Source organism: Vespula pensylvanica, chromosome 1 (genome assembly GCF_014466175.1).
Source record: "Vespula pensylvanica isolate Volc-1 chromosome 1, ASM1446617v1, whole genome shotgun sequence".
In the NCBI taxonomy this organism is placed as follows: domain Eukaryota; kingdom Metazoa; phylum Arthropoda; class Insecta; order Hymenoptera; family Vespidae; genus Vespula; species Vespula pensylvanica.
In genome coordinates, this window is record NC_057685.1 from 19,414,890 (window position 1) to 19,425,907 (window position 11,018).

At 42.6% G+C, this 11,018-nt stretch overlaps 1 long non-coding RNA gene across 1 annotated transcript in view; it reads left to right on the forward strand.

Moving 5' to 3' along the window:
* The first annotated feature begins 246 nt into the window (after nt 1-246).
* The window catches only part of LOC122631610, a 17,035-nt gene continuing 6,263 nt past the window's right edge, over nt 247-11,018 (forward strand). The window contains exon 1 of the long non-coding RNA XR_006327743.1: nt 247-632. This is a non-coding gene — a long non-coding RNA (uncharacterized LOC122631610). The remainder of the gene's footprint in view (nt 633-11,018) is intronic.

Consider the following 11,018-nt stretch of genomic DNA (forward strand, 5'->3'; position numbering starts at 1 on the left):
TTACAGAATTTTTCAACGGATCCGCATTTCAACGACAGTCCCCTTTAAAAATTGATCGCATTTATTGCCGCTTTTTCCGCGCACGTTTTTCATAGATGGCCATGCGAAGTTAGACGATGGACGTTTCAAAAAGACAACGCATCAATCCGTAGGATAACAATAGGTCGGAGGTCGAAGTTATTTTCGTAAAGGAAAGAAGCGAGCAGCCCTCGCGAGGGTCGTGCTTGCAGCGCAGTGCGTCAAAGGTACGGCGAAGATGATTGCGAGTCTGCGTTGTTCTATCTCCTTCCTACCGGTTATATATTTTTTCCTACAGTCTACAGTCGTCGAAAAGCGTTCTCCGCATAGGAATCATCTTAAGGGTTTTTCAAACTCCTTCACCCTCGTGATCTTTCTACCCTCGAAACATAAATTCCAAAGTGATCGAGAGATTTCGAGGAACGTTGAATCGTCGAACGTTGTAAGCCCTCGAAAGTCGTTTCGATGCCGGAGTGATACATCGTGCGAAAAAGTTGGAGCACGGAGGAAAGAAAGAGGGTGAGAGAGAGAGAGAGAGAGAGAGAGAGAGAGAGAGTCGATCGAAGGGTTCATCATCGGGCTGGGATCATGGTCCGTTCGTGGACAAGAACAAGGTAACGTACTTATTGCAAAAGTGTAGCGATAATCCCTCGGCGGTGTTCGACCCGGTCTGCATTTACCCTCGACCGCCGGGCACGTGACCTCTTAATCCCTCGAAAAGCCATTTTTCTCTTTCCGCTGCTCTCTCGCCCTTCGTATCAATGTACAGGGATACACCGACGTCTTTGCGTTTCTGAGCTTGGGGCAAAGATTGCGAAGATTACGCGACGTCTCTTCCATTCCCGACAATCTCGCTAATGATAATCGCATATTTCTAATTTTTCTTTTCATTACTAAAGCGAGTAAAATACTAGATGCACAAAGGGAGAGAAGAAGACAGAGAGAGAGAGAGAGAAGGTTGTAATTCCCATTGCACAGTCGCAAAGATAGCGTTGTAACATATCTTTCGAACGAGATTTCCTTTTGTAGAAACTCATTTGAATATTTTCCGAGTGAAATCGAAGCGGCTCTTACGCGGACGATAAGTAAGCTGGCTGGATTCGTAAGAAAAAGTCCGCTTTGATCGAACGATACACATTTCTCTTCGGAAATAAATGCTTTCATCGTTTTCTCCAAAGAGATATCGCCTTCTCGATAACATCGCACACGTTGAACGCATTTTCTCGTGTTCTCGATACTCCAGAAAGCATTATCTATACGTCGAGATCGATTAAACGCTTTTACGGTTCCTCTATGAGGACATTTTCTGCGAGTGAATCGTGTCGCACATGTCGCTGATCATAGAATTATGTCAAAGATGTTACCTTCTTAAAACGGATTATCGAATGGAACGACCAAGAGAGTCTTCGAGAAGCTGAAAAGCTTTGAGCGTTTTGAATCTACATAATTGATTCTTATGTGAACTACGTTCCAAGACAAGCCAAATTTCTCATATTCTTCGAGAGGAACGAGCCAATTAACTTCCTTCGAGACAAGTTTCTCCCTTTTTCTTCTTTCCATATTTTTCTTAAACTCTCTCTCTCTCTCGTTCTCTTCGACTAGTCGCTTGGCAGCTCAAAACATACACTCTCGTTTACGTATTCTAAATCGTCTTAGCAATTACGTCGTTAGATCTATACAGTTCAATTAAGCCGACCACCCTATCCTTCCCATCATCATCTCCTATTCCCTTCTCTTTCTCATCCACATTCTCTTGCTGCCATCGCCAACGCCAAGGACGATAACGAGGAGAACGAGGAGGAGGCTCGAATTAGGAGCTCGAGGATTTAATTGCGTCGGCGCACACCAACTCGGACCCAGATAGCATCGGTACGATGAAGGCATTTTGCCGCGAATTACGGCGCTTCGTCTCGCGTTATACTCGACTTCCGAGCGTACACTCGAGCTGGACGTACTCGAGCGACTCAACGATGCCTTTCGATGAAAACGGAGAAGTATAATTCACGGGATAGGCTTTGAGAAGAAACATACACAAACGATGAAATCATTTCTTCAAAATCGATTCTCTTTCTAATCGTATCATTACCCTTGTATAAATTATTCGCTAAAATTTATGGTTTCGAAAATGGGTAGACAGTTAGGTAGAGAGAGAGAGAGGAGGGGAGGGAAGGGAAAACTTGATAACAATGCGTTATCGCGTTATTCCAAGCCACGTAAATAGTTTGTCCGCGTTTAATACGAGAAGACACAAAGCACGAGAATGCTTTCTGCGTTGCGTCGACTAGCTGGCTTTCAGGGACTAGCCACTTGACTCTCGACACGCTCTAAACACGTTTTAGTTTAGCGGTCGAATATTAGAACGCTGCAGTAGAGAACGCCTCGCTCGCAATGGAGGTTGTAAAACGATCAAATAATAATGTCGACTAGTAGTAGACGTTGAATGCAACCAAGTTGTAATTCAAATATACGGAAACGGATGGAATTTTAAATAATCTTACGGAGGAAACGGTTAATCGTTAATTATTCCAATGATATTAACGAGAATATTTTGACCGGATGCTTTATGCATTTTCCAACGAGAAAGTTTCGTTTAGATCGGTTAATGGATCCCTCTACGAGTTGGTCGAAAGAAGAAAGATAATTTACAAAATCTATCGGAAAAAGAAAATTTGAAGCGATCGACGTCGAACCGATAGTATAACGGACTACGTGAAAAGGACGAGTTAGTAAGAGTAACTTGGTAGGAGGAGAAGTATCGACGGTGGAGTATATGTACATAGAACGGAGCAGAGTCCATTCCCCCGGTTCGGTGCTAACGACAGTGGTATTCTCCGTCGACCCTCTTCCTCTCTCTCTCTTCTCCTACTCTTCCTCCGAGCCACCATCGGTGGTGTGCAACCCCAGCGTGTGCCATCGGCGCCTCTACTCTCGACGGCGCCCCGGGTCGTAATTAGTTTGTGGCTTCAGACCGGTCTCTGTCAACCTTCTACTCGTTCGCGATAAAAGGAGAGACGATGCTGTTGGCCTGGCTGGCAGCCTAGCTACCCCACGTTAGTCTAGTATATCCCAGAATAGGACTCGGAGAGACGGAGTCGACGATGCTGCCAATGACGAAGAAAACAAGACTCGTCGATGTCGACTATGAGCTGAGTCGACGAGTCGGTTAAAAGCTGATATTAAGGAATATCGAACGAAGATTAATTCGATTAAAAACAAACAGAAAATAATAGAAAAGAAATTAATAAGTGCCGACGAAGAATTTCAGCTGAATTATATATTCACGTTCTGTCTATAAATATCCACGAAAATGAATTTGCCACGGTTATTGACATCCTTTAGAAGTTTATCGCCCCGACGGAGCTTCAGACCTTATGAAAATCTGATCAAACCGCGTCTATATATGGAGACAGAAGCGAATCTCGAGTCAGCCATATCCGCGTAATCTACGTACGACGGTAATTATCGAAATACGATTCTTGCAGAGTAAAGATGTATTTACGTTTTTTATCCCGTGCCGATAACTCTTTTCTCTTTTATCTCGAGCAGTAGGGTCACGAATAAGAAAGAAATAAGACAAAGAAGAATAAGGTAGCGGAACGTTAAAGGAACATAGATCGAAGAGAAGTATCGTCGAATATCGGCCAGTGTCCCATGAGAGAGAGAGAATAAATTGATTCCGAAATGCAGCGTCTGTTATCCGAGAACTCTTCCTTTAGTTTTCTTCCGTTCGCTCTGCCACGAAAGAAGTTGGCAGGAAGGGAGTTCGCAAACGATTACCCTCCGCCTCCTTCAGCTCTCTCTGTCTCTTTCTCTTCTAGGGGCAACAGAAACGACAGAGACGACATGGAACGTTCTGACTGAATAGACCATACGACGCGGTTACCTTCTTCGAAAGGTTCTACGGTAGCTGGGGCTCGTCGAGCTCCGTGTTCTCTCCTTTTCTCTTCCTTTCCAGCTCTCCTTCTCCTCCCACCTCCCACTGACACCGCTCTAGCTCCGAGCATCGTGGCGAAACTTTCTCGAGAGTGGCTACTCGGAGGAGGAAGAGAAGGAGATGGAAAGAAAGATGTGTGTGTGTGTGTGTATGTGCGCGCGTATAAGAGGTATACGAAGATGAAGAGAGTACGGAGGAAGAACGAGACGGAGATGCTGGAGATGGAGCTAGTTCTAGTGCTACTGCTACCAGTGCAGCGGTACTACCGGTGCCAGTGGTACGAGCTTATATTCATGGAGACAGCGCCAGATGTGCAGTAACGGTGCTTGGACGTTGAACGTCCCTCTCTCTGCTTCCAAAACGATATTTCTCCTACCTCGGACACGTTTATCGTTCCTCGCGTCGCGCTGCACCAGTAAAGAAGAACCACGTTCCGGCACGTAGTTCCCTCTCTCTCTCTCTCTCTCTCTCTCTCTCTCTCTCTCTTTCGAGCCCTCTTTCCATCCTCCTATCTCTCCCTCCTATCTCTCCCTCCTCTCTCTCTCTCTCTCTCTCTCTCTCTCTCTCTCTCTCTCTCTCTCTCGATTCGTAACCTCGCGGAAATTCTCCGAATTCGACCGCGACGAACGAATTTGAATTCTCCGCCCTTGCAACACCGCTACAGATTGGATTTTGATTAATCAATTTCGTCGTTTAATAAAAAGGCAATAAAAGAACGAATGAAAAACACTGTATCCACGTCCCCGATTTTCTTCTTTGGTCTCGTCATAGATATTTACGACTCGTACATTTTTTATACGGTCCGTCGTAAGAAAGATCTTAGGTACCCTTTGCGAATATTCCCTTCGTATCTCGACGTTAAAAAGATTTTTCTTCTCAATTATGACCGTTTCTATTCAACAGGTAGCTCTGTTCGTAAAGTTATAATCTTTTTTGAAATATGATTTCAAGTTAGATCGATGCTAACTGATTCGAAGAATACAAGTTCCATAAGTAAATTTAGAAAAGCAGATTACATCTCATGCGTTATTAATATTAATGCTTCCATCATCCGGATCGTGTTCGTACGATCTCACAGGGAAGTTGTAATCAAAATTCATTTAAATGCAGGAGAAACGGCTAAGCCGAAATTATTAGCGAGTTTTAGTATTAAAGGACTCTGGATAAATTGCGAATGCGATCTAATACGATAGAGATTAATTCTAGTTGAAATTAATTTCGCAAAAATGCGTTCTCCGGTTACAAAGCGGATCAGAAATTTCGAAAGTTCGATTTTCGTTCGAGCAAATTCGTTTCGGATGTTCTCACCTCTCATCGAATGCTACGTTTATATAATAGGGAAAAGCTTAACATTCGTTCCGCGTTATGTTTCGCTTCGTAAAAGAAACTCAATATATTTTCGCAAAGGAAAATCTTCCGACGAGATTTTCGTACGTTCGCTTTGAAATCGAGCAAAATATAAATTCTCTTACGGCGAATCGAATACAGTTCATTGAAATGATTCACTTTCGTCGAACTGTTACACTCTTTATAGAATGCGTTCCCTCGAGAATGCGAACATATGAAACGCGAAATCTTCCAGAATCTCATTTCATTTCGCTATGTAGGTTTTCGTATTTCCACTGTATCTATGTACTTACGTACGTACGTATTAAACGTGTCTCTTCCGTTTTCCTTATCAAGATTCTTCCCCGTGGATTTATTTCCAAATACAAAGAAAGCGGTGGAATAGGTTAGGTGCTTTTTCAAGAAAGAAAACTTCAAATCTTTTCTCCGAGATAGAAGAAATACGAAAGAAGAAGAAATTTTACTGAAAGAGTAAGAGAGGCGTCTCACCGTAAAATTCATCATCTCCTTCCTCGGACGTCGTCCGAGATCCTAGATCGAGCGTCCTCGTACCGCGTTGAGAAACCTAATCGATTAAACTTTAATAACGATTGTGTACCGGGATGGCCAAGACCTTTCGAATCTCACCGATTCGACGGATGTTAAGCCTTCTTCATTTCCCAATTTTCATAGAAACAAAGAAGAATTTATGTTCGTCGAAATCCAATTCCATTTACCAAATAGAAACGGGTAAAACGCTGTTTGCGTTTATTATGTGAGACACGTATCGAATATTTCTTTCGAATGATCATTTCTATCACGTACGTCGGATCAAGGATATGAGAGAAGTGAGATCGAAGAACACGTCGAAAGTAAGAAACACGTGTAAAGTGTCCTGCAAATATAATTTGTTTCTTCGCTCGGCCCTAAGGTGGCTTTTTTATCTTCTTCTTCGAGAGATCGCTTTGAGATTGCGGTAGTTACCTACGTGTTGCATTTAATCGACACTTTGAAATGTATCGTTCCTTCGAAATAAATTTAATACAAAATTCTATCCTATCGATTCGTAAAATTTACATCGATGCGAGTAAATAATAAAGTGGTATCTGAAAAATCGTTCTACATCCTTTGATCGTCGATTTGTCTTTCTAGAGGCACACTATTTATTGACTTTTCCTGCCAAATTCTCAATATCACCGGGGAGATCGAAGTGGTGAATCAACCGTGGAGCTTACAAACGAGAAAGTTAGCTCGATGAACGAACGCAGCAGCGTATAGTAACGTCCCCGTAGCCTGGCTCGTACTCCACGCTCGCTTTCCTGGTACTTTCCCGTCCTCTCTTCTTCTTTCTTACTATCTCTTCTTGCACATCGTCTCGCTGTACTTCTCTTTCTTTCACGGCAAACGTACCAGTCGTAGTCGAGTTAGATCGAGTTTATCGCCGTTCGTTGCGTCGTCGTAAACAAGCCGACCGAATTTTCCAAGTATACGTCGGTAAAGGGGGAAGAGAGAAAGGAAAAATGAGGAACGTTAACGACCACGAAGAAAAGCATCCTTTTTTCCTCTCTCTCTCTCTCTCTCTTTTATTCCTTATGACGCCGTACTTCCGTAGACAAAGATGGAAAATTCATATTTCTCCTTCGATACATCGACCATCGTCAAATTTGATTTTAAGTATGATGGCTTCCATTTCCATCGGCGTACCTGGAAAATCGGCTAGTACCGTCCCGTATTTTCTACGCCGCTATTATTCATGCTGTCTGTAAAGTAAGCAGGGAGGATGGCGTGTTTTCACGCTTTGTTTGTTCGTCGTATCTCGACGAGCAATCGGATGGAACGAACAAACGTGCTTCTCCCGAATGAAAACAACTTAAATTTCCCTGGGGTATTCCGTCGCGTTTAATAATTTTGCTGTATATCGATATATCGCGCCGTACCGTTCTTTACCGTTCGATCTCTTTACCATTTCGAAAGAAAACCGGCGAATCTTTACACGTTCGTTACGTCGTATTTGTGCGGATGACGCCTCTTAGCGAAGTAAAGTACTCGACTTGAAACAGATTTGAAGTAATAATTATATAAACTCTGCTTCCTCTTTCTCCCTCTTTCCGTTGCAATTTCCCTTTGTGGAAGTCGTTTCATGAATTTTCTTTGTACATTTTTCTCTCGTCAAAAGAATGCGCTTTAAAAACGTTCGCGTCACCGAATAAAACAATGATACTTTGACGATATTTCTATTTACTCACCGTGATAGCTTTTTTATATTCCGCCGTTGCGTAAAAATTTCCAGTGTGGCATTAAAAGACAAAAGAACCAAAAGGAGAAAGAAAAAGAAGAAAACGAATACCTAAAGTGCGTCTCTCTGAAAAAGCCCAGCTGCCACGACAACTGCGGCAATCGAGGATTAAAAACGTGCCATTTTTAAAGCGGAATTCTTGTTATTACATCGGGCAGGATGACTTATTGTATCGTGCTAACATCGCGCGTTCGGTCGTCGAGCAAGTTTTAACGAGAATCGCGATGTATTTTCCGAAGTGCCGGCCGTAAAGCGATGGAAGTGCCTGTAGCCAGGTGGGGGAAATTGCAGTACTACCAATTTGCGAATATTATCCAGGAGAAAGACAGAGAAAGAGAGAGAGAGAGAGAGAGAGAGAAAGAGAAAGCAAAGACGTTTGGCAACGAAAAAGAGAAAACATTCTTTCGAATTACCAGTAGCGACGATGACTACGTTCGCCGACCGAACGAAATTGTATTATCAGAAAATTGTTCGTGCCTCTTTTCTCTCCCCGGAAAAGCGCGATGACTTTCTTTGTGCTAATAATGAATTTCCGTTGGTAGATCAAACCGTGTGACGATCTATAAAGAAACTTTATTACCTATCGAGTACTTTTTAATATCTTATCCTTAGATGCGTTTCAGCGCAAAATACATTCGTAATGTTTTTTCTACGCGTGAAAAACTTGTCGACGCAAAAAACCGTCTCATTTTCGACACTTTCGTTCTTCGCGCTACGTCGACTACCCTTGGACGTTCCCTCGTCGACTCCGAGTCTCTTCCACGATTTCAATTCGCTAGAGAATTCCGCGAAAAAATATTTTCTAAAGAGAAAAGGGCAACAGAGACTTTTGCGAAACTTTAAACTCCTTGAAACGTATTCGAGAAAAAGCTGGGAACGAGGCGACAAAGATGCTGCGAGTCAAATTTCTTGAAAATTTCTCGGATTCTCCAAGAAGGCAGCTGTCAAAGTATAAAAGGCGAACGCATCTAAAGTCGATCTGGCTATCAGTCGGAGAGACATTTCTCTCTCGCGAAAATAAAAGTATCTTACGTAACAGAATCCTTGTCACTCTTTTTCCTACTCCCTTCGTCTCTCTCCCTTACGTTTCATTCGCACTCCGTCCTTTGGCCAATAAAAATTCGATAAACGAAACGCTAACGCGACTTTTTGATTAGATTAAACGAACTTTCAGTAGAAGAGTTTAAATATAGTCGGACGTAAATTCTGAAGAAGCAGAATTTATTGAAGTAAATAATTTTGACTCGATACCGATTATTCTTGTCCGTGATCCAAGAATTTGAACGGAGAAACGAAAACATCGAAGCTCGATTGTAACAGAGTTGACTCCTTTTTCGAATGAACTTTCTATTAACTATATCCTTTTGCGCGCGAGAGACTGTAATAAAAAATAGAAAAGATAAAAAAATCAAAGATGTCTGTCGAGTTTTAGTAATCGTTAAAGGATCTCTCTCTCTCTCTCTCTCTCTCTTTCTCTCTCGAGTATCGTGAAGGTCGCGCTTCGCCGGTGAAATACTTGAAAACAACCCCGAGAAACTCGCTTACGTGTCCGTAACAGTGTTGTTTGTACGACTTTTAATTTTCCGTTTCTCTTTTTCAAGACATACGGCGGGTATTCTCATGCCGCGGAAAATAAACCTCGAAAAGTTTTCTAATTTTCGCGAGCACTTCCTTTGATTCCACCATTCGTGCTCGAAGGAACGACCGAAACTGAAACTAAATTGTGAGAAAAGGAAGGGAAAAAAAGCGTCGGTAATATTCATTCGAAGCAACATGCATTCTTCGATCTGCAACGCATATATGGAGTTTGGAATTCGTATGTAAATGCACATGTAGGAGTTCCGCTCGCGCATCTATGAATATGCATTGTAAAACGTTTCAAAGGTGGCTTTCGAGCGCGCGTTTCAACGCTTCTTATTAATTTTTCTCTTTCTTTTTTGCTATAGTTTACCATAAAAAATGCGGATATAGGTACCTACGTGATATGTCACGTATAATACGAGCTTAAGATAAAGGAGAGAGACAAGTCACGAAACGGATATTCGAGGATGATGCGAGCATTGAAAAATAATTTTATCCAGGACCCATCCAAGGCCCCGTCGAATTTATTTAACAACGTTCGTCACGTCGAGCGATCTATCGTGGGGCTTAAGGCAAAGCCTCGACCCGAAGTGGAGTCGGTGCTCTTTGGGATTTATAGCATTATCGAGCATAGGTTTCGCGGCTTTCGAACGCACGCTAGATAAACGAGAGACGGAGACAGAGAGAAAGAGGGAACATAGGCGGTCTCCTTGAGGGGACGAAGTCTTATCCCGATTCTTCTTATACTCCACTTAACCAGACGATGCTCGTCGACTCTATTGGCTCTCTTTGAATCTCGATATCGTTCGAGAAATATGTCTAATAAATTCCAAGATGGTTTGAGAAGAAAGCAAAAATCCAAAGCTATGTAGGTATTAGTTATCGCCTTTAATGCGGATTCTACTCCGAGTAAAATCCTTATTGCAAATTCTTAGTGATTTTCAAATTAATTTCAAGCTGCGCGAGCTCTCTCTCTCTCTCTCTCTCTCTCTCTCTATATATATATATATATATATATATATATATATATATATATAACTCTTCTCTCTCTCGCGTACGCGCGGGAATGTAAGCTCGTGAAAATTTCAACGCATCTCACGTGTTTCTCGTACGCAAGCGAATTTCTTTGGTGAATAGACCGGAAACAAGAAACCAGTGAAACTTTTTCTCTCGATAATATTCCGTCTCTTTTCAAGAAGATAGCGATGTCCGGACCCATGGCTCCTTTTTATTAAACGAATGCCAATTTTATCGGAATATCGAGCGTCCGATGGTATGTCCTCGAAGAATCTTTGTACCTTTTCTCCAAGGATACGTGCGTTCCGGCGTGATGTACTCCATCGAACGGAATTTCGTTTCTCCTTTTACTCTCTCTCTCTCTCTCTCTCTCTCTCTCTCTCTCTCTCTCTCTCTCTTTCTCTCTTTCTTCTCGTGATTTTCTGTCTTCGAGATGAGAATCGAACGGAAAAGGGAGTACCGTAAAGATGCGTCTTTTCTTTCCGTTGACTCTCTTTGGTGCAGTATCTCGCGATTATTTTATCGGCAACGCGAACGATTTTCAGCGAAACGCGATTCGTCCTTGTAATCAGCTGACAGGTGGATTCGAGAGCTCGGCAAACCGCAAAGAGAGAAAGAGAAAGAGAGGGAAAACGGCCTTTGTCCTCTTTTCCGCGACCAATTTGTCTTCCAGCAGGACACGCCTTTTAATTTAACGAGTGCCACTTTCATCGGAATATCGATGCTGAATCGCGTTTTATTGCTTCGACTCGAACGACGCCCACGTTCATTCGTTTCTCCTTCTCTCCCTTCGTTCATCCGTTTGGAGCCTCCTCTCTCTCTCTCTCTCTCTCTCTCTCTCTCTCT